We start from the raw sequence: 24,211 nt of genomic DNA, 5'->3' as shown, positions 1-24,211 counted from the left end.
CAGGAACCAGAATACAGATCAGAACTACCTCAAAGACCTCTGGAGTAAATATAAATGAGTAATCAGAAAAGACTTCATAAGGATGAAATGTTTACATTCTGGAGGGGAGGGGGGAATACAAGCATCCCCTGAAAACCAAAATGTCAGCATGGGTCATAGAGGGGATCAGATAAGATGGAGAGCCTAGGAATTATTTTTTGTTCTGATGTGGTTTTTGTTTTTTGGGGTTTTTTTTGCTTTTTGATGAAGCAATAGGAGTTAAGTGACTTAACACAGCTAGTAAGTGTCAAGTGTCTGAGATTGGATTTGAACTCAGGTCCTCCTGACTCCAAGGCCAGAGCTCTATCCACTGCATCACCTAGCTCCCCCCATTTTGATGATCTTAAAAGGAAAAAGAAAAAGAACTGGTACAGGTAGAAGAGGATCTACTGGGGAAGAAAAAGAAAAGAATGAGAGGGGGAAGTTTCTCACATAGTGGAGTGGGGGATACAAATAGAAGTCTTTATAAATGAGGAAAGGGTAGGAGGACTACATCAACCACGCTTTGATACAGGACGAAGTGAGCAGAACCAGGAGAACCATTTGTATGTTCAGTTCTGTATCTGACTCTTCATGACCCCATTTGGGGTTTTCTTGGCAAAGACCCTGGAGTGCTTTGCATTTTTCTTCTGCAGCTCATTTTACAGATGAGGAAACTGAGGCAAACAAGGTTAAGTGACTTGCCCAGGGTCACACAGCTAGTAATTGTCTCAGGCCGGATTTGAGCCCGGGGAAGTTGAGTCTTCCTGACTGCAGGTCCAGCACTTTATTCACTGTGTCACCTAGCTGCCCCTGAACTATTTGTACTATGACAAAATCTTTTGGAAGACAAACTATTTTGAAAGATTTAAGAATTCTAATCCATGCAATGATAAGCCATGATTCTAGAGGACTGATGACTTAGAATTCTACCTACCTCCTAACACAGGGATGATAGATTAAATATGCCCGGTGAGACATGCTGTTTTGGACATGGCTAATATGGGGATTTGTTTTGCTTGACTATGTGTATTTGTTGCAGTTTTGTTTTTGTTTTTCCTTTCCTAGTAAGGAGGTGGAGATGTGAGGGAGAGAGGATAGATGTTTGTTAATTTTTTAAAGAAAATTTTTATTAAAAGAGAGAAGGAACACTTTCCCCATGCCGAGGAAATGGAGTTGCTGGCTTCAGCAACTGGTAACTTTCAGTCAGTATTCACAGGTCAGCGCTTAACTGAGCTGTGGTCCAACTTGTCATAGTGGCAATATGACTAGATTCAGAATCAGAGAACCCAGGTTTAAATCCTTCACTCTGCTATTCACTGCCTTTGTGATCTTGGGCAAACAATTTACTCTCTGAGTTTGCACATCTATAAAATGAGGGCTAGAGGATCTCGAAGGCAGAAACCAACTCTGACGCTCTGTGTTCTCTGCTCTTTCTTATGTCCACTTCACCTCTCTAATGTTCTATGACCTAAGGTCCTCTCAGCAATAATGATCAGTGCTCTTAAGTTCCTTCCCACCCAGCATTCTAAATACTGACGTCCCGTCCAGCTCTGACATTTGTGTTTTCGAGGCTCCTTCCCCCCAGTGGTAGCCAGGGGACTCAGTGGAGAGAGCCCTGGGACAGGAGTCAGAAAGACCAGAGTTTAGACACTTAACTGCCGTGTGACCATAGGCATGTCACTTCACCTCTGTTTCCCTCAGATCCCTCAATTGTAAAGTGGAAATAATAGTAGCACCTACCTCCCAGGGTGGTTATGAGAATCAAGTGAGATAATACTTGTGAAGTGTTTGACACAGTTGTATATGGTACTCACTTGTCTCCTTTAAATCATTACAGCCCTTCTTCCCCTCCCATCAAAAACCCTCTCTTCTGAAGCTCGCAGGTGTCATGCAGAATGTTGACCACACGATGGCGCCAAAGGCCAACATGAAATCCAATGTTTGTTGGGAAAAGTTATTATTGAGCGATGGTGTCATGTGGGAGTCCGCTGAGGTAATGTTTTTGCTGCCTTCCCCCCCTCCACCCAGGTTTCCATCCTTTTAACAGGAAGGGCTCATCTCTACAAGAACCAAATCAGTGAGAGACACTGTCCTGAAGGCATTGGGTTTGTAGACAGTTGCTACCTAATGTGCACTTACAAGCTGCCTGATTTGGGCAAATCCCTTTCTGTCCCTTCCCTGTCAGTTTCGGCCTTTGTAAAATAAAACTGTTGGTCTACACGACCTGGTCTTGGGGATAATCTCTCTTGAACACCTCATCAGCTCCCACTGGTTTAATCATCACCTATATGCAGATGACTCCCCAATCTATAAAACAGACTCCTTCTGTCTACAATCCCCATCACCACCTCTCTCAGACATCTCTTGAGCAGGATGCTGCAGAGACATCTCAAACTCAACAGGTCCGAAGTGGAACTCATTATCTTTCCTCTGAATCCAGCTATCCTCCTTTCCGTCCTCCAACCAGCAAGTGCCTTTCATCTGGTATGGCCTTACATTTATTAATAATAATTGCAAGCATTTATTTGCAAAGCACTTTACAAAGATTATCTCATTTGATCCTCACTTGATTTGATTCTGGTAGAATATAGAGATCAAGGACTTTCATTTTCATCTTCACATCCCCAGTGCCTGGCACATAAAACACTTGTTGATTGATAGATTGGGTAGGTCCTTTCTAGCTCTAAATCCCACGATCCTATGAAGTGCCTCCCCTCTCCCCTTCTCTGTTTTCATGGCCTCAGGTCTTTATTACCCAAAATGGTGCAGCCTCCTAGGCCTGAGGACCTCCATATGTTGCCGGGGAACTAGAAAGAGGAAGATCTGGAGTAAGATAAAGATGCAAAAGATCAGCCATAGAGTAAAGGGTTCTCCTTTCCCAGTCCCTTTGAGGGACATCTGTTCCACACAGCTATGACACCAGGCGTGTGGTGAAACAAGCTTTTCACACATGTATACGTTGAAATACCCATGTATGCAATGATATGCACACACATGCACACTGACATACTTGGAGGCAAGACACCACCTTCCGAGAGGAGCTAAAGTAGGCAGACCTCCATGGCACACCATGTAGAAGGATGGAAGAAAGGACATTTTGTTCTATGAATAATGCAAATGACTTAAAAACTAGAAAAATTCTTCTACCCATGACCTATGAGGATTAGAGAGGCAACTATAGATGTGAGGTGGTGCAGTAGATAGAGTCAGAAGTCAGGAAGGCTTGAGCTCAAATCCAGACTCAGGTACTTTCTAGCTGTGTGACCCTGGACAAGTCACTTAACTGCTGTCTGCCTTAATTTCCTAAACTGTAAAATAGGAAAAAATAGTACCTATTTCCCAGGATGTTGATAAGGATAAAATGAGATAATATTTATAAAGCATTTTACAAACCTTAAAGCATTGTATAAACGCTAGACATTATTATTGTTATTATTAATTTATATCTCATGGAGATATTGTTCTCAAAACTTGTACATGTATATAAATACAGGCATTGTCCTACTACTAACACTGATATGCACACTGATCCAAGTATTTTAACACTCACATAAGCTAACTAACAAACACACACCACAACCAACGTTGGAAGGCTGTGCAGTACATCAGGGAATGAGGTACGCTGGATCTGGAGTCAGAGTATCTGACTTTGAATCCTGGTTCTGTTGCTTACCAGCTGTATCATATAGGGCAAGTCATTTAACCTTCCCAGGCCTCTGTTTTCTCATCTGTAAAATGAGCGGAGGGTGGGAGCTGGAGGTATTGTGCCTCAGGACTGTCTAAGGTAACCTAACCTAGCACCTAAGTACTTAGTAAATGCTGTCGAATTGAATTGATTCCCAGTTCCTTTTTTAGCTCTAAATCCAGGGTTCAAGATCACTGAACACATCAGCACCACCACTGCCCCCAATAACTGGTCACAAAGAGCTGTTGAATGACCTTTAGTGGTGGAGGGGGGGAGAAAACTGACCTCAAAGTGGAGAAACAGCCCCAACAGGATTAAGCAGGGGACTGGTCATTGTGTCCCATGTCATCAGGGTGAGGAGCAGGATGGGGAAGTGATGAGGCAGGAGCCCAGGCCCAAGCACTGAGTCTCGACAAGCCATTTGGCAACAGGAGAAGGGCAGAGTCTGGCTCTGTTTTTGAGACCTGGATTCAAATCCTGCTGTGGCATCTACTACCTGAGTGAGTGCAGGCTCTTAACTTCTCTGGTATGTGCCTGGCTCTAGTAAACATTTATTTAATTCTTGCTTCTCTAGGCCTCAGTTTTCTCATCTGTAATATGGGAGGATTGGACTAGATGAGTTCCCTTCTAGCTCCAGAACTAGGATCCTACAGCGGTATGCAAATTAACAGGGATAGAGGAAGATAAGCAAGTTTATTAATTTCCACAATGACACTTCCAACTTTTTGCATGTTAAAAAAAAAAACTTCTAATTTGCAATGTATCCTCTTTTAGCTACAATCACTTTACATTATTTGGCACTGAATTTATAAGATTTTGACACCTTTTTTTTAATTCTTCATCATGAAATCACACTTATCACAATAGATATTAAGCATACTTTTAATAATCCATTTTTTAAAAATTACTTATTTGGTATTTTGTTTTTACCAATTACATGTAAAAATAATTTTTAACATTTGTTTTTAAAATTTGGAGTTCCAAATTCTCTCCCTCCTTCCCCATCCCCCTCACTGAGAAAGCAAGCAATTTGATATATGTTACGCATGTATAGTCATGTGAAAATATTTCCATAATAGTCATGTTTAACAATCCAGTTTTTCAAATCTAGCCTTGATTACAACCCACAGGATTTTTTTAAATTAAATTTTATTTTATTTTCAAAGATCAGCCTTCCTTCCCTCCCATTTCCCTTCCTCTTCCCAGAAGAAAAACAAAACCCCTGCTACAAACATGTATAGTTGAATACAACCCAAGTCCCAAAGTCCACTGGCATGGGACATTCTCTTTCCTGGCAGAGATCAAGAACTGCAGCCTGCATGAGGGGAGTTCACGAGAGCAGGAGAAAGTGAGCTCTTCAGTCTTCTTCAGGCTAGATCATCTCTTCAAGTCACTTCAATCTTTGGGGGCAGAGCCAAGATGGCGGAGAAAAAGGCTGGGACTCACCAGAGCTCTCCAAGCTTCCTCTCCAAATAACTTTTAGTAATGCCTCAAAACAAATTCTGGAGTGACAGAACCCACAAAAGGACAGGGTGAAATAATTTTCTAGCTCAAGACAACTTAGAAGTCCAGCAGGAAAGTTCTGTCCCACCAGGGTGAAAGTGTAGTGTGGTCCAGGGCCGGGAAAACCAGCAGCAGAATTTGGGGGCAACTGAGTCAGGACCTGCTTCTGTAATTCTCAGCCGACACACGGTAAGGGAGTCAGACAACTGGTCCTGGGGGGTGGAGAAGCCCTAGCACACCAGAGCTTGTGAGCTTCTATTTGACCCACTTAAATTTTCAGGGACTTTGTTGCTTTGACAAGGATTTCCACCTCTCGTGACAAGCAGTTAATGCACTTTCTAATTCTTTCTTCTATAGCTCTCATTTCTCTTTCAATTTAACAAAACAAAAAAAAAACTTTTTTTTTAACTCTTCCTTCATCTGTTCCAGGAATCATAGTTGGGTTTGTGCCCAAGCTGTGTTTTTCTCTAAAGCAAAGCTTGTAGATGTGTTTGAGTTGTCCTCGCCTGTGCTTGTGTCCTGGGTTCCCATGCTACCATAATAACTAGCTCATGATGTTAGAGTTCTTTTTTCTGTTTGCCCATTCTTCTAGCCTTTTTCCTGACTTCAGACTTGATGTTAGGGCTGGGCTCTGGAGGGAAAGTCTGGGCAGGTTTCTTGGGGTATTGAGTGTTGTGTTATTCTAGAATCTCAGGGATGGGCTGGGAACCTGTAAGCTTTCAGTGTTCCCAAACTGGTCTGATCCAGGACAAATGTAATTGCTGCCCCTCTGGTCTGACTTCTGCAAGTTACATACCTGGGTTTGGGTCTGAGCAAGAACTGACCGCTGCTGGTCTCCACTCCTATCAGCCCATTGGAAAGCTCGATTAGCTTAGAGCATCAGAATTGCAAACTCCTCATTGACCTGGGATTTCTACTCTATTTACTTCTCTGCAGACTGGGCTAGATTTTGAAAGTGGGATCCTGCTTTGGACCTGGGGCCTGAGCCATGAAGCTGCTGCTGATGATGATTTTTTTTAAACTTCTTTTCTCTCTACTTTGCCCAGGGCTTCCCTGCCAGGGAATGTCACTGCCCTACCTAGATCCCCTATTCTCTCCAGCCAGAATCTGTGACCTAGGACTAAGTAGTGGGCAAGAAAACTGCCAATTGGCCCTGGTGTGGGGCTAGGGGTGCCCCTATTAGGATCTAAGACATCTTCCTGCCCTGGTGCAGAGCCTAGCCTTTCCCTGGGTGTTGGTGTGTTCTACATGGTGAGTGCTCCTAGCTAGACCCATGCCCAGTGCCTTCAGATCTCTCTGTCTATCTTTCTCACTATGCCAACATGGACTGGACAAAGGACTCATTGTGACTTTTTCTGAATTTCTCTATCAGAATTCAGTCTGGTTCACTTTCTAAAACTGTTAGGAGTCTACAGAGCAGAGGAGCTCACTGCATTGCCTTCTACCACTCCGCCATCTTGGCTCCTAAGTCTGGCCCACAGGCTTTCAATGATGTTTAAATCAGGCAAATACCCACACTACCGAAGTACGTTTCTTTTCATTGCTGAGATTTTTTTAACCTTTGTGAGGTATGGGATGATGCAAGGTCGTGTTGTGGCATTCTGTCTCTACTTGGGAATGTCTGTAATTCCAAAACAATTCTGCTCCTTGGTATTTCAATGTATTTTTTTCAGAATTCATCACTACCTCAATAGGGATAGGACTTTGAGATCTACTAGAAATAAAAAATCCTCCAAACTTGTTTTAGGGAAGATATTTTACAGATAAAGAGGCCCAGAACACGTACGTTTACCTGGATTTCTTCTGATGACAGTTTCAGCATATCCTTGAATGATAAAACTTTCATCAACAAAAATTACCTTTTTCCAATCTTCAGTATTCAAGTTTCTGTATTTTCTTACCCATGACAACTGGGTTTTTTCTTCAGAAACAAAATAGAGTCAGTAAACATTTACTAAGTGCCCATGTGCCAGGTTCTATGTTAAGCACTGGACATATAAAAAGACAAAAGAAAACCTGGTCTTCTCAGTACTCTTCAACTTTAAGAAACCGAGCTCCACTACAAAGGAATCAGTAACAACTTCTCCCACCGCCAGATCCCTCTGAAGGTCTTTGTTTATTTCCTGATTGTTAATTAGTCCATACCAAAGAAATAATTTGTCCATTTTGGGCATTATTTTTCATCTTTGATCATACCTTTCCTTGGTGCTTTAATTCAACCATTGTGATGTTGAATGTTCCTCGAAGCTTTTAACTTCCCTACACCAAAAACAGCTACAATATCTCTAATAATCATTGACTAAAGTGTGCTCTTTAAGACTTAGAATTTTTTCATGTTCTCCTATTGCAACATCCATTCTCTACAACCATAGAATTAAAAACAAAACAAAACAGAGCAATGAAACACGTGCATGGTACCAAATCCAGCACAGAGAACTAACTAAAGCTAGGGAAACCATTTCAATCCAGCTTCATCTGCTCGTGGTCAGACATTCTGAATCAGCCAGGATTGAATATGTGGAGTGAATGAGAGTAAAGAGTTGAAGATGCCACTAAAGTTGTGAACCTGAGTGACAGAAGGTGCTCAGCAGTGATAGGGAAATTCAGAAAAGAGAGGGTTGGGGAGAAAGATAATGAGTTCTGTTCGGGATATACTAAGTTGCAAATGCCAGCGGGACATCCAGTTTGAGATGTCCTAGAGGCAGCTGGAGATGCATGACTCTGGAGATAGGCTAAGGCTGAATAGATGGCTCTGAGAATCATGTGTGTAGAGATGATACTTGAATCTATGGGAGCTGATGAAATCACCAAGTGAGATAGTATAGAGTAAAAAGAGAAGTGGGCCTAGGAAAGAATCTGTGGTTAGAGGGCATGACATTGATGAGAAGTCAGCAAAGGGGAGACTGAGAAAGAGTATATCTTTTAATAAAAATTGGAGAACGAGATAGAAGTGTCACAAAAACCTAGAGAAGAGAGTATGCAGAAGGTGATCAACAGTTCAAAGTTCAAAGAAGATCACAGTTGGAAAAAAAAAACCCATTAGATTGGCAATTAAAAGATCACTGGTAACTTTAGAGAGGGCAGTTTTAACTGAACAATGAGATCACAAGCCAGACTTTAGAGATTCTAGAAAAGAATGAGAGGAAAGGAAGTAGAGACACTAAATGTAGATGGCTTTCTCAAGGAGTTTGGCCACAAAGAGAAGGAGAGATACAGACTATAACATATCAAGGATGGTAAGATCTAGTAGAAATATTTTTAAAGATGGGGAAATTTTGGGGAAACTAGGAAAAGAGCTAGTAGATAGGGAGGGATTAAAAAGAAAAAACATGTGAGTCTGTTAGTGGGGGTAATTTGCTGAGAAGCCTGGGGGAAAGGGATCAAAGGCATGTGCTGAAGGGGTTTTTCCTTGGAGCACTCAGTAATGGCAAAACCAGAGGTGTGATCATTCCTGTGTGACTCAATTAGAATGGAGGAGTAAGCCATGAACATCGAATTTATTGAGAAACTGGGAGACAATGGCGTTTGAGGAGGTATCAATATGCATGTGGAAGTCCCCTAGTACTTTTAAGGGCAGAAGCTGGGTAGAAGAAAAAGATTGTGAGCCAAACACTGAACTCATTGAGGAAAGAAGGAAAATGACCAGGGATCACCAGATGGCAACTGCCAGGCTTTGGACTGGATGCTAAATTTGGATAGTATGAATCTCAAAGAAAGAGAGGTTCTTTAGTGAAGACGGTAGAAGAGGAGTCTGGAAGTGGCAATGGGGAACAACGAGTATTGAGATTCCTCTACCAGGATCAGCGAATCAGTGGATATAAAAGAAAGAATAACTAGTACTAGAAATGGTGTGGAGGGAAGAAATGTATTCAAGAGGGAGCTGTGACTCACTGAGGGCTGAAGACAAAAGGAGTAAGAAAGAAAGAGGTTGAATTTGAAAGGAAGTTTCTTAAATTATGAAGCATTCCAGAAAGCACAATACAAGTGGTGGGCAGATCAAGAGAGGTGGGGAAGGGGAAAGTTTAGGTGGATAGCCCCAAGTCAATTAAAAAGAGAGACAGCTTCTAGCTCAATCTCTTCCTTTAACTTACCACATGAGATCTCACAACTCCAAGTCTTTCAGTAAGCTAGCCCTTATTCACCTTCAACGCCATGGCTTGTTCATCTAGCTGCTGGTACAGGAGAACTGGGTTCCTGGTTGCCATTTTGGCTTTTGTGTTGGGTTTTTTACCGATCTCAGATAAAGACATATCTACCCTGAGATGAAGATGTCCAGACATTAAGATGATCTTGTGAGTTCAAGAAGTTGTGGATATTTTTGGTGAGAGCTGAATGTTGGTTAGGGGGAAGAGTCCTCAGGGACTCTACCAGCGTTCTTGGAAATGATGACCACTACCAAAAAACTGGCCCAAACACGGCTCACTTTAGCAGGCAATTGTTTAGATAGTATGGAGTCAAAGTGAAAAGTCAGATCTCTAATCAGCAGTCTTGTTAACCTCTTTCCATGTTGAAAAGGTTTAAATATTAGCCTCCTGAGAAAGCCTGAGAGTAGTTATAAGTTAAGCTGCTGAGTTCTCTTTACTTTGTGTTTGTTAGCATTTCTTTTGTGTGTAGGAAATAAATTCCTGTCCCATACCTGATTCGCATTGTAAAAAAATATGTTTTTTACTCCCACTTTTGGGGAGGCCCCAAATGCGAGCCAACATCTAACAATAAGTAATTTGTCCCCAGGGCTCAGGAGTGAAGGTTTAATGAACTAAAGAGTATGAGAAAAAGCAGCCTCATTAGAAGCCAGGCTTCCCTAGAATTGACCTGCAAGGGTCCAAGCAAGGGGGCCTTTCATTGGTTAAAGGAATGGACAAAGTGTCCCAGCCCCTTGGGCCCAGTTCTGGTACTTACATTGGTTACATTTGCTTTGAGAGGGGACTAGATCATTTTGCTAAGGAGGGAAAATCTAGGTTGGCACAGTACCAAAAACTTATTTTAAGAGTCAGGGAAAGAGCTAGCTCTACAAAGTACCAATAGTCCATCTTCAGAAGGAGGGGAATGGGTCTACATAGCACCAATGATTCCTTTTGTGAGAGAGTCCTTAGGTCTACAAGGTAACTCCCTTTCTATAGAAGGAAGAAGCTGGGTCTAAAAAGCTCCAATAATTCACTCTAGGCAGGAGTGACGAGACTAGGACTACATAGTACCAATAATTGCCTTGGTATCCAAAAATAGAAGTTCATCCCTTCTCAGGGTCACAGCTTCCATACGCCTCCACCCTTTTCACATTGTGGGGGTGGAGGTGTCCAGGAAGGAAGGACAGACTGGACAAGGGGTTCACCACACCCAAGCTACAATGACTGATGACTCCAAGTCAGCTCCACCCTTAGTCTTGGCCCAGACCAACCCTTCAGTTTCTGAACCCCAGCCCCACCTCCCTCCGTTCCCAAAGCGTCAGGGTAAGTCGAATTTAGGGATCAGACCCAAAGGGTCTTGCAGACCACACCTCCCACACAGTGTGAGGATAGCTCTTCCAGCGGGCCAGGAAGTAGAGCTAGAAAGAGAGCCTTTGGAAGTCCTGTCCCTGCCCCAGTAAGCAGATCCCTGGTGGAGAGGAAGGTTGTGAAGAGGGGTAGGCAAGATGCCAAGGCCTGAGGCCCTAGGTAAACACCACTGAGCTCAAAGGCCCAGAAATGCACATTCCAGGAATGACTGGGAACCTGCCCTCCCTCCATTCCTGACCAAAGCTGGAGGCCGCAGGAATGGTCATGAGATTTAGAGCAAGAAGTGACTTTCGAGGTTATCTCACCTGACCCCTTCATTTTGTGGATGAGGAAATTGAGGTCCAGAGAGATTTTTCTAAAGGCCACATAGATAGTTAGTGACACAGCCAGAATTCAAACCCAGGCCTGACACCAAGGCCAGAACTCTGCTTTGCCAAGCTAAACCTTGGAAACATAACATTGTTTCCACTGACCTTGCCTCCCTTCAAAGAGGATGGCAATTTTGACAGGTATAGCTCTCCAAGCTGACCCCCACACTAAGGAATATCCACCTTCCACTTCTCTACCAAACTCCAGATTGCTCAACTTCCAGGATAGTATAGGGCTTTTGACACCATCAAGTGGTGAGATGAGAGGAGGTCCTAGGGTGTTCCAGGATCAGAGGTTCATACATTTAGAGCTGGAAAGATGGGTCATCTAACCTTGTTTTTGTTATTCAGTCATTTCAATCATACCTGACACTTCGTGACTCCATTTGGGGTTTTCTTGGCCAAGATACTGGAATAGTTTGCCATTTCCTTCTCCAGACCATCTTATGGATGAGGAAACTAAGGCAAACAGGGTTAAGTGACTTGCCCAGAGTCACACAGGTAGTGTCTGAAGCTAGATTTGAACTCAGGAAGACCCATCTTCTTGACTTCAGGCTGGGTGCTCTATTTAATCTACCCCCTGATTTTATGATGAGGAAACTGACCAGCCTTAGCCCTGAGACTCCTGAGGAATGGAGCATCTGGACCTCTCCTGCCCCTTAGTCCTGAGAGGTAGGGAAAGCCCTGGGGGTGGAGGGAGGGAAAGATAGTGTCTTAGGAGCTGGTCTGACCTCTGCCCCCTCAGTAATAATCACTGACGTTTTAATAACAATCTAAAGTTTACAAACACTTTTCTGTGGGAAGTACAAGGATTATTACTGATTTGCTTTACAGATTCACAGTCTGACTCCAGTCCACCTTTCTAGGCGGATTACACATTACTCTTCTTCAAGCACTCTATGGTCCAGTCAAACTTGCCTTGCTATGAAGGGCCCTTCTGCCCTCCACATAAAAACATTCCATCTTGCATCTCTGCCCCTCCCCTCCCTGCCCCCTAACCTCCACCCCCACTCCATGCCTGGAATGCAGTCTCTCCTCATCTCCACTTTAATATCCCTAGATACTCAGCTTAAACATTACCTCCTACATGAGGCTTTTCTGAGCCCGCCACCAAGTTGCTCTTGACTCCCTCTAAAAATTACCTCATATTTATTTTATGTACATTGTATGTCTGTAAAGTGCTTAGCACAATGTCTGTCATATCATGGGCACTATATAAATGCTTGTCTCCTTCCCCTCCCACCCTACTTACGTGCATGCCTGTTATTTTCCCCAATATCATGAGGGCAGGGATTAAAGGCTTTCTCTTTGTATTTCTAGAGCCTATCACAGCCCCTAGCACATGGTAAGAGTTTAATAAGTGTTTATAGACTGATGATGAAGAGACTGAGGATCAGAAATCAATCAATGAAATAGTATGTTGTAAGTGCTTACTATGTGCCGGGCACTGGGCTAGGTGATGAATGTAAAGAACGAAACAATCCATCAGCTCCAAAAGACTCATAATGGAAAACACTGTCCACATCCAGAAAAAGAACTATGGAGTCTGAATGCAGATCGAAGCACATTATTTGTTCTCTCTTTTATTTTTGTTTCTTTTTTTGTCACGGTTTCTTCCATTGGTTCTAATTCTTCTTTACAACATGACTAATGTGAAAATGTAAAAAAAAAAAAAAAGAAAGAAAAAGAAACAACCCCCATCTGCAATGAGCTTATGTTCCAATGAGGACAGACCACAATGCTATATAAAAATATAGATGGCAATATATATACATATATATATATATATATATAGAAAGAGAGAGAGAGAGAGAGATACAGATATATAGATAGATAGATAGATGGCATAAATAAAGTTTAAAAATATAAATGCATACAAAGTACTGTCGTTAAATATAAGGTAGCACTAGCATTTGGAAGGCTCAGAACAAGATTCCTGCAAAATATAGTGTTTTCACTACATCTTAAAGGAAGAGAGGGGCACTATGAGGTAATGAGGCCCTGCATTCCAGGCATGGACAGCCAGGGCAAAAGCATGAAGACCCAAGGTGGAATATCATGTATGAAGAGCAGAGAGAAGATTGATTTGGCTTTATCCAGAAAAATATGGGAGGGAGAGTAATAGCCAATGAGACAAGAAAGAAGGGTGCGGGCTAGGTGGAGAAGAGCTTTAAAAGCTAGGCAGAGGGGGCAGCTAGGTGGCCCAATGAATAGCACTCCAGCCTTGGAGCCAGGAGGACCTGAGTTCAAATCTGGGCTTAGACACTTGACACTTACTAGCTGTGTGACCCTGGGCGAGTCACTTAACCCCAATTGCTTCACCAAAAATAAAAAAACAAAAACCGAAAAGCTAAGCAGAGTTGATATTTTTATCCCAGAGGCTATAGAAAGCCATCAAGTTGGTTGAGTATCAGAGTTATGTGGTCAGATTTGCATTTAAGGAAAATTACTTTGGGAGCAGAATGTAGCAAGGACTAGAGTGAGGAAAGACTTGAGATGGGGACACAATGAGGAGGCCCTTACAATAATCTTATTGAGAATTGATGAGAGCTTGAACCATGGTAGTAGTTGTGTATGTGGGTGGACGCTGAGAAGATAGAAACAGAGAAGTTTGTCAATCAGATATATGGGGTGAGGGAGAAGATGGAATACAGGTTAATGCCAAGACTAAAGGATGGTGATGCCTTCAGCAGAAATAAGGACTTTTGGAAGAGGGGAGGGTTTAGGGAGGAAGAAAATGAGTTCAGTTTTTGACATGTTGAATTGAAGATGTCTTCAGGACATCCAGCTTGAAACATCCAATTGGCAATTGGTAAGAGGGACCGAAGATCAGAAGAGAGACTTGCAGTGGATATATACAGCAGTATGTTGGTAAATATTTAATAACCAGCTCTCTGGTGGAAAAAAAAAAGAAATATATGCATGACACCCTTTTAAATTTAACTACATTGTTAACACTTTCTGGATCACTTGGTTTTTTAAAAAATTTATTTATTTTTAGTTTTCAACATTCACTTCCATAAGCTTTTGAATTTTAAATTTTCTCCCCCTCTCTCCCTGCCTGCATGCAATCTGATAATAGGCTCTACATATACATTCCTACCAAACATATTTTCACATTAGTCACGTTGTAAGGAAGAATTAGAACCAATAGGAGGAACCACAAGAAAGAGGAGACAAAGCAAAATAGAAGGAAAAAAAGAGCAAATAATATGCTTCTATCTGCATTCAAACTCCATAGTTCTCTCTCTGGATGTGGACAGCATTTTCCATCATGAGACTTTTGGAGATGTCTTAGATCCTCGCATTGCTGAGAAGAGCTGAGTCTATCAAAGTTAGTTATCACACAACATGGCTGTTACTGTATACAATGTCTTCTGGTTCTGCTCACTTCACTCAGCACCAATCCATACAAATCTTTCCAAGTTTTTCTGAAGTCTGCTTGCTCATCATGTCTTATAGCACAATAGTATTCCATTACATTCATGTACCACAACTTGTTCAGTCATTCCCCAATTGATGGGCATCACCTCAATTTCCAATTCTTTGTCATCACAGAAAGAGCTGCTATAAATATTTTTGTACATATGGGTCCTTTTCCATTTTTTATGATCTCTTTGGGATACAGGCCCTAAAAGTGCTATTGCTGGGTCAAAGAGTATGCACATTTTTATAGCCCTTTGGGCATAGTTCCAAATTGTTCTCCAAAATGGTTGAATCAGTTCACAACTCCGCCAACAATGTATTAGTGTTCCAATTTTCCCACATCTTCTCCAACATTTACCATTTTCCTGTTTTGTCATGTTAGCCAATCTGATAGGTGTGATGTAATACCTCAGAGTTATTTTGATTTGCATTTCTCTAATCAATAGTGATTTAGGGCATTTTTATATGACTATAGATAGCTTTAATTTCTTCATCTGAAACTGCTGTTCATATCCTTTGACCATTTATCAATTGGGAATGACTTGTATTCTTATAAATTTGACTTAGTTCTCTATATATTTTAGAAATGAGGCCATCAGAGAACTGGTTGTAAAAATTCTTTCCCAGTTTTCTGCTTCCTTCCTAATCTGTTGCACTGGCTGTGTTTATGCAAAAACTTTTCAATTTAATGTAATCAAAATTATCCATTTTGCATTTAATAATGTCCTCTATCTCTTGTTTGGTCATAAATTCTTCTGTTCTCTATAAATCTGACTGGTAAACTATTCCTTGCTATCTCAGTTTGCTTATAGTATCAGCCTTTATATCTAAATCATGTACCCATTTTGACTTTATTGTGGTATATGGTGTAATATGTTGGTCTATACCTAGTTTCTGCCATCCTCTTTTCCAGTTTTCCCAGGCAGTTTTGTCAAATAGTGAGTTCTTATCCCAGAAGCTGGGGTCTTTGGGTTTATCAAAGAACAGATTACTATAGTCATTGACTACTGTGTCTTGCATACTTAACCTATTCCACTGATCCACCATTCTATTTCTTAGCCAGTACCAAGCAGTTTTGATGACCGCTGATTTATTGATTTATTTATAATACAATTTAAGATCTGGATTCTAGGTCACCTTCACTAGCATTTCTTTTCATTAGTTTTCTTGATATTCTGGATCTTTTGTTCTTCTGGATGAATCTTGTTATTATTTTTTCTAGCTCTATAAAATAATTTTGGGGTAGTTTGATTGGTATGGCATCTGCATCACTTTCTTAAGTCTAGACAACCAACAAAACAATAAATCAAGCTCTAATTTGTAGCATTTGCCAATTTCTGAGGTATAAATGCTCACACTGCAAATTTAACATTCGGCTTTCAAAAGCCAGTATGAGCTGGCTTCAGCACATTCTTGGTTGTGTATGAATCTAGAAATTATCTGCATAAAGATGAAACCTACAGGATTTGATGAGATGACTACCAAGGGGGAGATTATAGAAGAGGAAGAGAAGTGGGCCTAGGACAGAACCTTGGGAATCACCCACAATTAGGGGTGAATGTGATGGAAGTTATAAGCCCCCAAAAAGAGACTAAAAAGGAACTTTCAGAATAGTAGATACAGGACAGTTTCACAAAAAAAACAAAGACAGGGTGATCAAATGGTGTCAAATGCAGCAGGTAGGCTGAGAAGTATTAGGACTGAGAAAAAAAATCGTTGGGTTTAGACATTAAGAGATCATTGGTACCTTTGAAGGAATTAGTTTCAGTTTTGAGTGATAGATAAGAAGCCAGACTATAAAAGGCTGAGGAGTGAGAGAAGAGAGAAAGTAGAGACAGTGTGTATAGACAACTTTTTTTTAAAAAAGGAGCTTGACTGAGAGAGGGAGGAGAGAGATGTGACAATAACTTGAGGAGTTGGTAGGGTCTGGTGACTTTTTTTAAGGTTTGGGGAGACTTGGGCATGATTAAAAGCAAGAAGGAAGGACCAGTTGGTAGTGAAAGGTTGGAAGAAAGAGTGGGGAATGATTAGAGATGAAATCTGATAGAGAAGGTGGAAAGGGATGGGATCAAGTGTACATGTAGAGGGACTGGCCTCAGTCGGGAGAAGGGCTAAGTCTTAGTCATCAACGAAGGCATGAGGAGAGAATGGGAGAGAATGTCAAAGGGGTTTTAGATGAGGATGGAGCACACGTTGATTTTTTTCCCAGTAAAGTAAAAGGTGAGGGCTATGGATAAGAGAAAGGAAGGAGGTGAAAGGTGGGGAAGAGAAGGTTTGGAACCATTTCTGCGGATAGAGGGAGGAAGAAAGAGAGAGAGAAAGAGGAAGAGAGAGAGAGAGAGAGAGAGAGAGAGAGAGAGAGAGAGAGAGAGAGAGAGAGAGGAGCAATTAGGAAAGAATAAAAGGGCTGCCTTGCTGCAGTGAGGGCCCGATTGGGCCCAGTTGAGGTTGGATGTCACAAAGTTGTGGCATCTCTTCCAGCTATGTTCATTGGCTCATGAGTAGGAGGAGCAAAGCAGTTGAAGTGACTTGCCCAGGTCATTTTAGCTAACTTCCCAGATACGATTAGAACCCAGTTCCAATTCAAACCTCTTTCCACCACATCGCATTGTTCATTCAATCACTAGGAACTCATAGGATAGGGAGTAGAGACCTAGTGTACACCCAGGATGCTTTCCTCTTCCACCTCCCAACTTGAAATGGGGGACTACTCTCTCCACCTCCAAAACACACACACACACACACACACACACACACACACACACCCTCCACTAAGGATGTGGGAAAAGGAAGGTCACATAGAGATTGGAAAAGATCCCTCTCTGCTACTGGACAACTTCACTGAGCCCCCATCAGTGATTTATCTCTGGGCACTGTGCTGTGTCACACACATTGATACACATATGGAAACATACCTTTAAGAAGAAACTGCATTCTTCAAAGGTACCAACCATCTCTTAATGGCTAAATATGACATACAAAAACTCTGCATGGAACGCATACGTAAAGTGTACATATGTAAACACAAAGGTATAGAAATATGCAGATTCACATAGGATCATACCATTTGGAGCTGGAAGAGACCTTAGCTGTCAAGTGTCTAGTTCAATACCTTCTTTTTAAAGATGGGGAAACTGAGGCCTGGAAAGTAGAAATCATTTGCTCAAAGTCACACAATTAGTAAGTTGTAATAGAACTCTAGAACTCTCACTTCAAGCCCCATGCTCTTATTCTTATATCACAACTCTTTCACACACGGACAGTGAGCCAGGCATAGTTGGTTCTTGGTGTGTGGCCCTTCCTCTCCCTCCCTCCCCTCATACCCCATCTTTGGATGTCCTACCACGTGTTCCTTCCCCTGTGGCTTGGTTACCCTCACATTGACCCCCAGGCTCCTCTGGGATCTTTATTCATACTTCCTGTGTGTCACATCCTCCCAAGTCAAGATTTATGGACCTCATTGCCTGGCACAGTACTTTGTACATAGTGGACACTTATTATTTGTTTTTTAACTTGAATTGTTTAGTTCTAGCTTGACAGCCCGATAATCAGAGAAGTGAATCTGGGCTAATAAAAGAGTACTGGAGGAGCTCCATGTTTATTTGACTAGTTCCAGAAGTTGGTGTGTCTTCTCAAGACAAAGCTCGCACTATTGTTAAATCTGTTGGCAATTCCAATGGTGTGCATTTCATGCGTTGTTTTGGGAAGCATATGCTTTGGGGACCCTGTGGGGCTAAATCACACCAGGGCCATCTGACCAATTTACATGGAGGGTCCGTTCTCACTGCAAAAACAGCCCGAGTAGCGAGAGGGAAGCTCCACACCTAGGGAAGACAGGGACCTTTGAGAGGAACCAGCAAAGGATTCTGGGTGGAGAGTGGGACTCCCAGATAAGTATTCAAGGAGAGGGTAAGCAATAATATCCCCAATTCCAAAAGGAAGGGAGGAGGCTGAGAAGGGAAAAAATTCCCCCAGGGCCCAATTGTGGAGAGAAGGGGAACCAATTTGTTCTTTATATATGCAAGTGATTAGATGAAGTTGACTAAACCCCTCAAAAGAAGTACTGGTTCTAATGAAAACATCTTTACAGTCAGGGGACCGAGTTTCAAATCCTGGGTCTGCTGCTTCTGAGCCATACTCCCTTGGGCAATTAATTTAACCTCTCCGAGCTAATTTTCTCATCTGTTGAATGAAGAGATTGGACAAGATTATCTATAAGGTTGCTTCCAACTTTCAGTCTATAGGATCTAGGCTGGCAATAGGGAAGGGGCCTGACCAACTCATCACTGAGTTTCATAGAACATGGAATATTAGAACTGGAAGGGATGTTAGGACTTATCTAATCCACCCTTTACAGAGGAAGAAACTGATGTTGGAGAAGGGAAAGGAAATGCCAAAAGTCACCCAGTAGACCTCTCTCTATCTATCTGATTGAATAGCTGTAGTAAGAGAAAACTCAGTAGATCTGGGACTAGAACCCAGATCTCCTGACTTCCTGTCCTGGCTGATTTTCACTATATTATGTACAGTGGGTAGGGCTCCTCAGCTTAGGATGTTGGTAAGGTCAGTGGGTATCAGGTCTCTCTGACCCCAATGGGGTAATGGTCAGAGTGTCATTAACAAGGCTTGGGAATGGATGCCAGCAGTCTCTGGGTGATGGGCAATGATGCCCTCCATCAATTCCAGCATGCATTTACTGTGTGCCAGGTACTGGGAATAGGGGTAGGGGATAGGCACTAATGGTTTTACTGACAGGGGATTCTCTCTACAAGTAGAGGTCTACACCTTCTTTGAGAGTTAAAGTCTTACAGAGTTACCTAGAACACTGAGAAGTTAAGGTCGTGCAGCTTACATGTGTCAGGGACAGGATTTGAACCCAGGGCAGTGTCAGATTTTATATTCTTAGGTTCAAAGATCACTGCAGACAGTGACTATAGCCATGAAATTTAAAAGATGCTTGCTCCTTGGAAAGAAAGCTATGGCAAATCTGGAAGCATACTAAAAAGCAGAGACATCACCTTGCTTCCAAAGGTCCATATAAATTGGCCAGCCTCTTCCACCCCCCATCTCCCAGGCAGACCCCTCAGCCTCTCCTGAGCTGTGTAGGGGAGCTATGCCTACCTCTGAAGTTACACTGGCTGTTTGGGAACGTGTTTGAATGTTCTCACTGGACCTATGAAGATGAGCAGTTGGAAGTCAGATGACCTGGATTCTCCCAGCCACCCAGGGTTGCAACTATGAGTTATCCTTACCTCCTCACTCTCCCCTCTCCCCAACCATCAGTTGCTAAGTCTGGTTGCTCCTACATCCATAGCATCTCTCCTGCCTGCCTCTCTCCTTTGACATCACCAGCACTCCCATGCAGGCTTCATCACCTTCCACCTGGATTATTACTGTAGCCTGGTAGTGGGTCTACCTACCTCAAGTCTCTCCCCACTCCAATCCATCCTCCCCATGGCTGTCAAATTGATCTTCTTAAAAGTACAGGTCTTACAACTTGTTTCTGCATAGTTTATTTGCATATTCTCTCCACTATTAGACCAGGAGCTTCTTGAGACAAGAGAATGTGATATTTTTTGTTTGTTTTATGTTCTTATTGCTTTTTTTATATCTCCCAATGCCAGTGTCTGGCATTCAGTAGGCATTTAATAATATCTCCTGGACTTGACTTGTTTCTCCAAAACTCAACTTTACATCTTCCACTGCCATGAATTCACCAGGCTTGTTTCCCCATGCCTGAAATATACTCCACCCTCACCTCTGCCTGTATAAATCCTTATATTCCTTCAAGGTTCAGCTAAAGTATCATGTCCATGAAATTTTTCTTGATTCCACTGAGTCCTTAATGCTCTTTCTGTCAATAAATTAGGCTATGTTTACGTTAAAAAAAAGTACAAGTCTGACTGTGTCACACATACACCCCACCCCCCATTCCAGTCAGCTCCAGTGATTCCCTGTCACCTCCAAGATCAAATATAAAATCCTCTGGCTTTCAAAATCCCTCATAACCTGGATCATTTCTACCTTTCCAGCTTCCTTCCATCTTCCTCCTTTCAACATACTCTGTGATCCAAAGCCATTGGTCTCTTCTCACACAAAACTCCATTTCCCAATTCTATTTTCACTGGCTGTCCTCAACCCTAGAATTCTTTCTGTTATCATCCCAGCCTCCTGGTACTTCCCTGGCTTCCTTCAAGACCCACCTGAAATCTCACCTTTTTTTTTTTTATTTTAGGTGATTGGGGTTAAGTGACTTGCCCAGAGTCACACAGCTAGCACGTGTCAAGTGTTTGGTCTGAGGTCGGATTTGAACTCAGGTCCTCCTGACTTCAAGGCTGGTGCTCTATCCACTGCATGAAATCTCACCTTCTTCAAGAAAGCTTTCTCAGTCCACCTCCATTCCAATGCCTTTCCTCTTTGATTATCTCCAACTTGCCTTGTATATATCTGGTTTGTACCAGATTATTGTTTGCATGTGGGCCTCTCTGCATTACACTCAGGGTGCTTTGAGAACAGGGTCTGTTTTGCCTTTCCTCATATCTCTAGCCTTTAGCACGGTACTTGGCAGGCACAGTGTAAGGGCTTGATAAATGCTTGTTGACTATTTTAGTTCTGACTCTGATGTTAGCTAGGCTTGTTTTTAAGCAAGTCCCTTCTCCTTCCTGGGCTCTACTCTTTCCATCAATAAAATGAAGAGTTGTATGCAGAAGAGAGAAGGAAGGCCAGAAAGAATCACATACAAGCAGAACAGCTTTGAAAGTTACATTCTGAATTTGTTTTATATTTGAAAAAGCAAGCTATATGTCATAGTGATTCATGTTCTCAAATTCTCAAAAATTCATTTGGTTCAGTTCTATTGTGAATGTGGAAGTCCCAATTTTAATTGGTCATAGGTCATATATTCAGGGCTTGAGGTAAGCTCAGAGGTCATCAAATCCAACTTCCTGATTTTAGAGCTATTTAAGTTCAGAATTTTAAAAATTACAATAAAAAACTTTAAAGGGTCGGATTAAATTAGGTGTTCTTAACCTTCTTTGTGTCATGGACCCTTTTGGCTTCCAGCCAAGCCCAGCCCTCACAGACATCATCCAGAGAAGCAACTCCTCTGGAGAAGGTGCCAGCCATTCCCAACTGCCAGCCAAATGCCACTCCCAGGGCAGGCAAGCCAGGTGAACCGAAGCAACAAGACACCCCAAGGAGAAACAGGAGGAAACATGTTCCAGGCAAGACAAATCACCCTTATCACCTTGACCACCATCTTCCATAAGATCCTGATGGAGACAGCTCAGGAGCGTGGACCCAAGAGTCAGTGGAATAGCAAATGTATCCAGCCCAGTGGCCACAGCCATAATCCTAGGAAGCAACCCGTGGGGAGATGCAGCCTGACAGCTGCTCCTTCCGGGGCTGCAGCCTCAAATCCTCAAGACCCAGAAAGGAGGATTCTTGCCACCAAAGTCCTTGGCTCTGTCAAATGTTCAACATCAGGAAGTGGAAATGACATTACAGAAGAGGCATTAACATCTGCTTTGCCAGGGTACCCTAAGGACACTGGGACTTTTTCATCTGACTTGCAAGCTGAAATCACGTGTGCTGTCTTCCTCTTTAGAATGTGAGCTTCTTGAGAGCAGGGACTGGCTTACTCTTTTATTTATATAGATAGACATAGATATACATATACATATAGATATATAGATATACATATAGATGTAGATAAATAGATATATAATCCCAGGGCTTAACACAGTGCCTGGCACATAGTAAGTGCTTAATAAATGCTTCATCCATTCATTCAGTGCAGAGAAGTGCTTAGCAAGGTGCCCGGTACATAGTAGGCACTTAATAAATGCTTTTTGAATGACTGGGCCCCTTCTCAGAATAACATTCTAAATTTTTAAATTCTAAAACAAAATATGTAGGATTACAAAGGAAACCAATTATATGGAAATAAAAATGTATTTTTCCCTGCCAAATTTACAGAATCCCCTGAAATCTACCCATTAAATCCAAGTCAAGAATTCCGGAATTAAATTATTTTTGAGGTGGGATGGTTCAGTGGCAAGAACACTGCATCGGGAGCACTAGCTGTCAGAAGACCCTGTATTCATCATACCCCAGAATCATACCCCAGCTCTCCACCTTACTACCAGCTTGACTGCGGGTTAATATTAACTTAACTGGGACTTAGTTTCTCTATCTCTAAAATAAAAGAGTTGCACTAGATGGAAATTAGACTCTTCTAGCCCTAATGATCGCTAATTCCATGACAGTATTACACACTTGGCGTTTTGACGGGCTCAGCACAAAAACGGTCTGCCTGTGCGCCTGCGCAGAGCAAGGGTTGGGACGGTAGTGAGAGAGCAGACTCCGTCCGCTAAGGCTCTCTTGGGGAAAGCTCTCTATAAATAGGACGGGAGGGAGGGATAGCTTTAAAACTCACGTGCCCCCACCCCCTTCCAGGCGTCACGGGTTAAGTTTGGCCTGAGGCCACAAGCTGGGGGGGGGGGACGGGACAGGACACAGAGGTACTAGGGTCACACTTTAGCCCCCCCCTCCCCAGGCAGGAATCTGCTTGTACAGCCCAACCTGTCTGTTCCTTCTCGTTCTGCAATTCTACAGATTAGGAAACTGAGGTTGAGCAAAGGACATTCTGGAGGTTAGGGCATATCTGGATCTTGCGGGAGCTGAGTCCAGGGCAGAACTGGCCTGGAGGCTAGGAAGGAAGCTCACTCAACTCCAGAATTTTGGACCTGACCCCATCCACGACCCTAAGGCCAGCAAAGGCTCTGAGCCTGAGAAATAGCCTAGGGCCTTGTCTTTCCTCTTCCTGAGGCTTGAAGTGGAATTTATTGTGACAAAATGGTTGGTTAGGAATAGAAAGGGAGAGAGACTGGAGGGCAGAGAGAAGACAAACCAGAATGGGCCAGAGAGAGGAAAGAAAGAAAGAGAGAGAGGAGGGAGGGAGGGAGGGAGGGAGGGGGAGAGAGAGAGAGAGAGAGAGAGAGAGAGAGAGAGAGGAGGGAGAAGAAGGAAGGAAAGAAGAAGGAAGGAGGAGGGAGGAGGAGGAAGAAGGAGAGGAGAAGGAAGGAAGGAAGGAAGGAAGGAAGGAAGGAAGGAAGGAAGGAAGGAAGGAAGGAAGGAAATTGGGACAGAGATGGGGAACAGTCTTAAGATAATAGATGGCTAAGTCAAAGGTTGGGAGGGAGTCACCTCCCCAACCCCCCCTCCTCCCTCCCCAAGTGTGTGTGGCAGAATTCAGGGTCACAGATTTAGAATTTGAAAGGACCTGATGGGTCATCTAGTCCAAACCTTTCATTTTACAAACCAGGCAACTGAGGCCCAGAGAGGTTAAGTTATTTGTTCAAGATCACCCAGATAGTAAGTGGCAGAGACCAGCACTCTTCACTAGACAATGCCTCATGATGAGGTGGCTAAATCCTTGAGTTGTGTGTCAACCCCACCCTACTGTCAGATTGAGTACTAAGGAGAATCCCTCCCTGTTCCCTCATTCCTGGAAATCCAAGGTAGGGAGAGTTCCACCAAGTCCACAAACCCAGCTGGGATCAGTTTAGAAAAAAAGCACATGCCCCTAGAAGACCCCAGAGGGGATGGCTGTTTGGATAGATCTGGGGCAGCGGGATGTCTCTGGTGCACAGCTGGTGGGTCTTGCAAACACTACTCCCTATTGGGAAGTCTCCCATAAATACCAATGCCTTGGG

The sequence above is a fragment of the Phascolarctos cinereus genome, unplaced genomic scaffold (genome assembly GCF_003287225.1).
Source record: "Phascolarctos cinereus isolate Bilbo 61053 unplaced genomic scaffold, phaCin_HiC Scaffold_2;HRSCAF=192, whole genome shotgun sequence".
NCBI lineage: Eukaryota > Metazoa > Chordata > Mammalia > Diprotodontia > Phascolarctidae > Phascolarctos > Phascolarctos cinereus.
Note: the sequence above shows the minus strand (reverse complement) of the source record.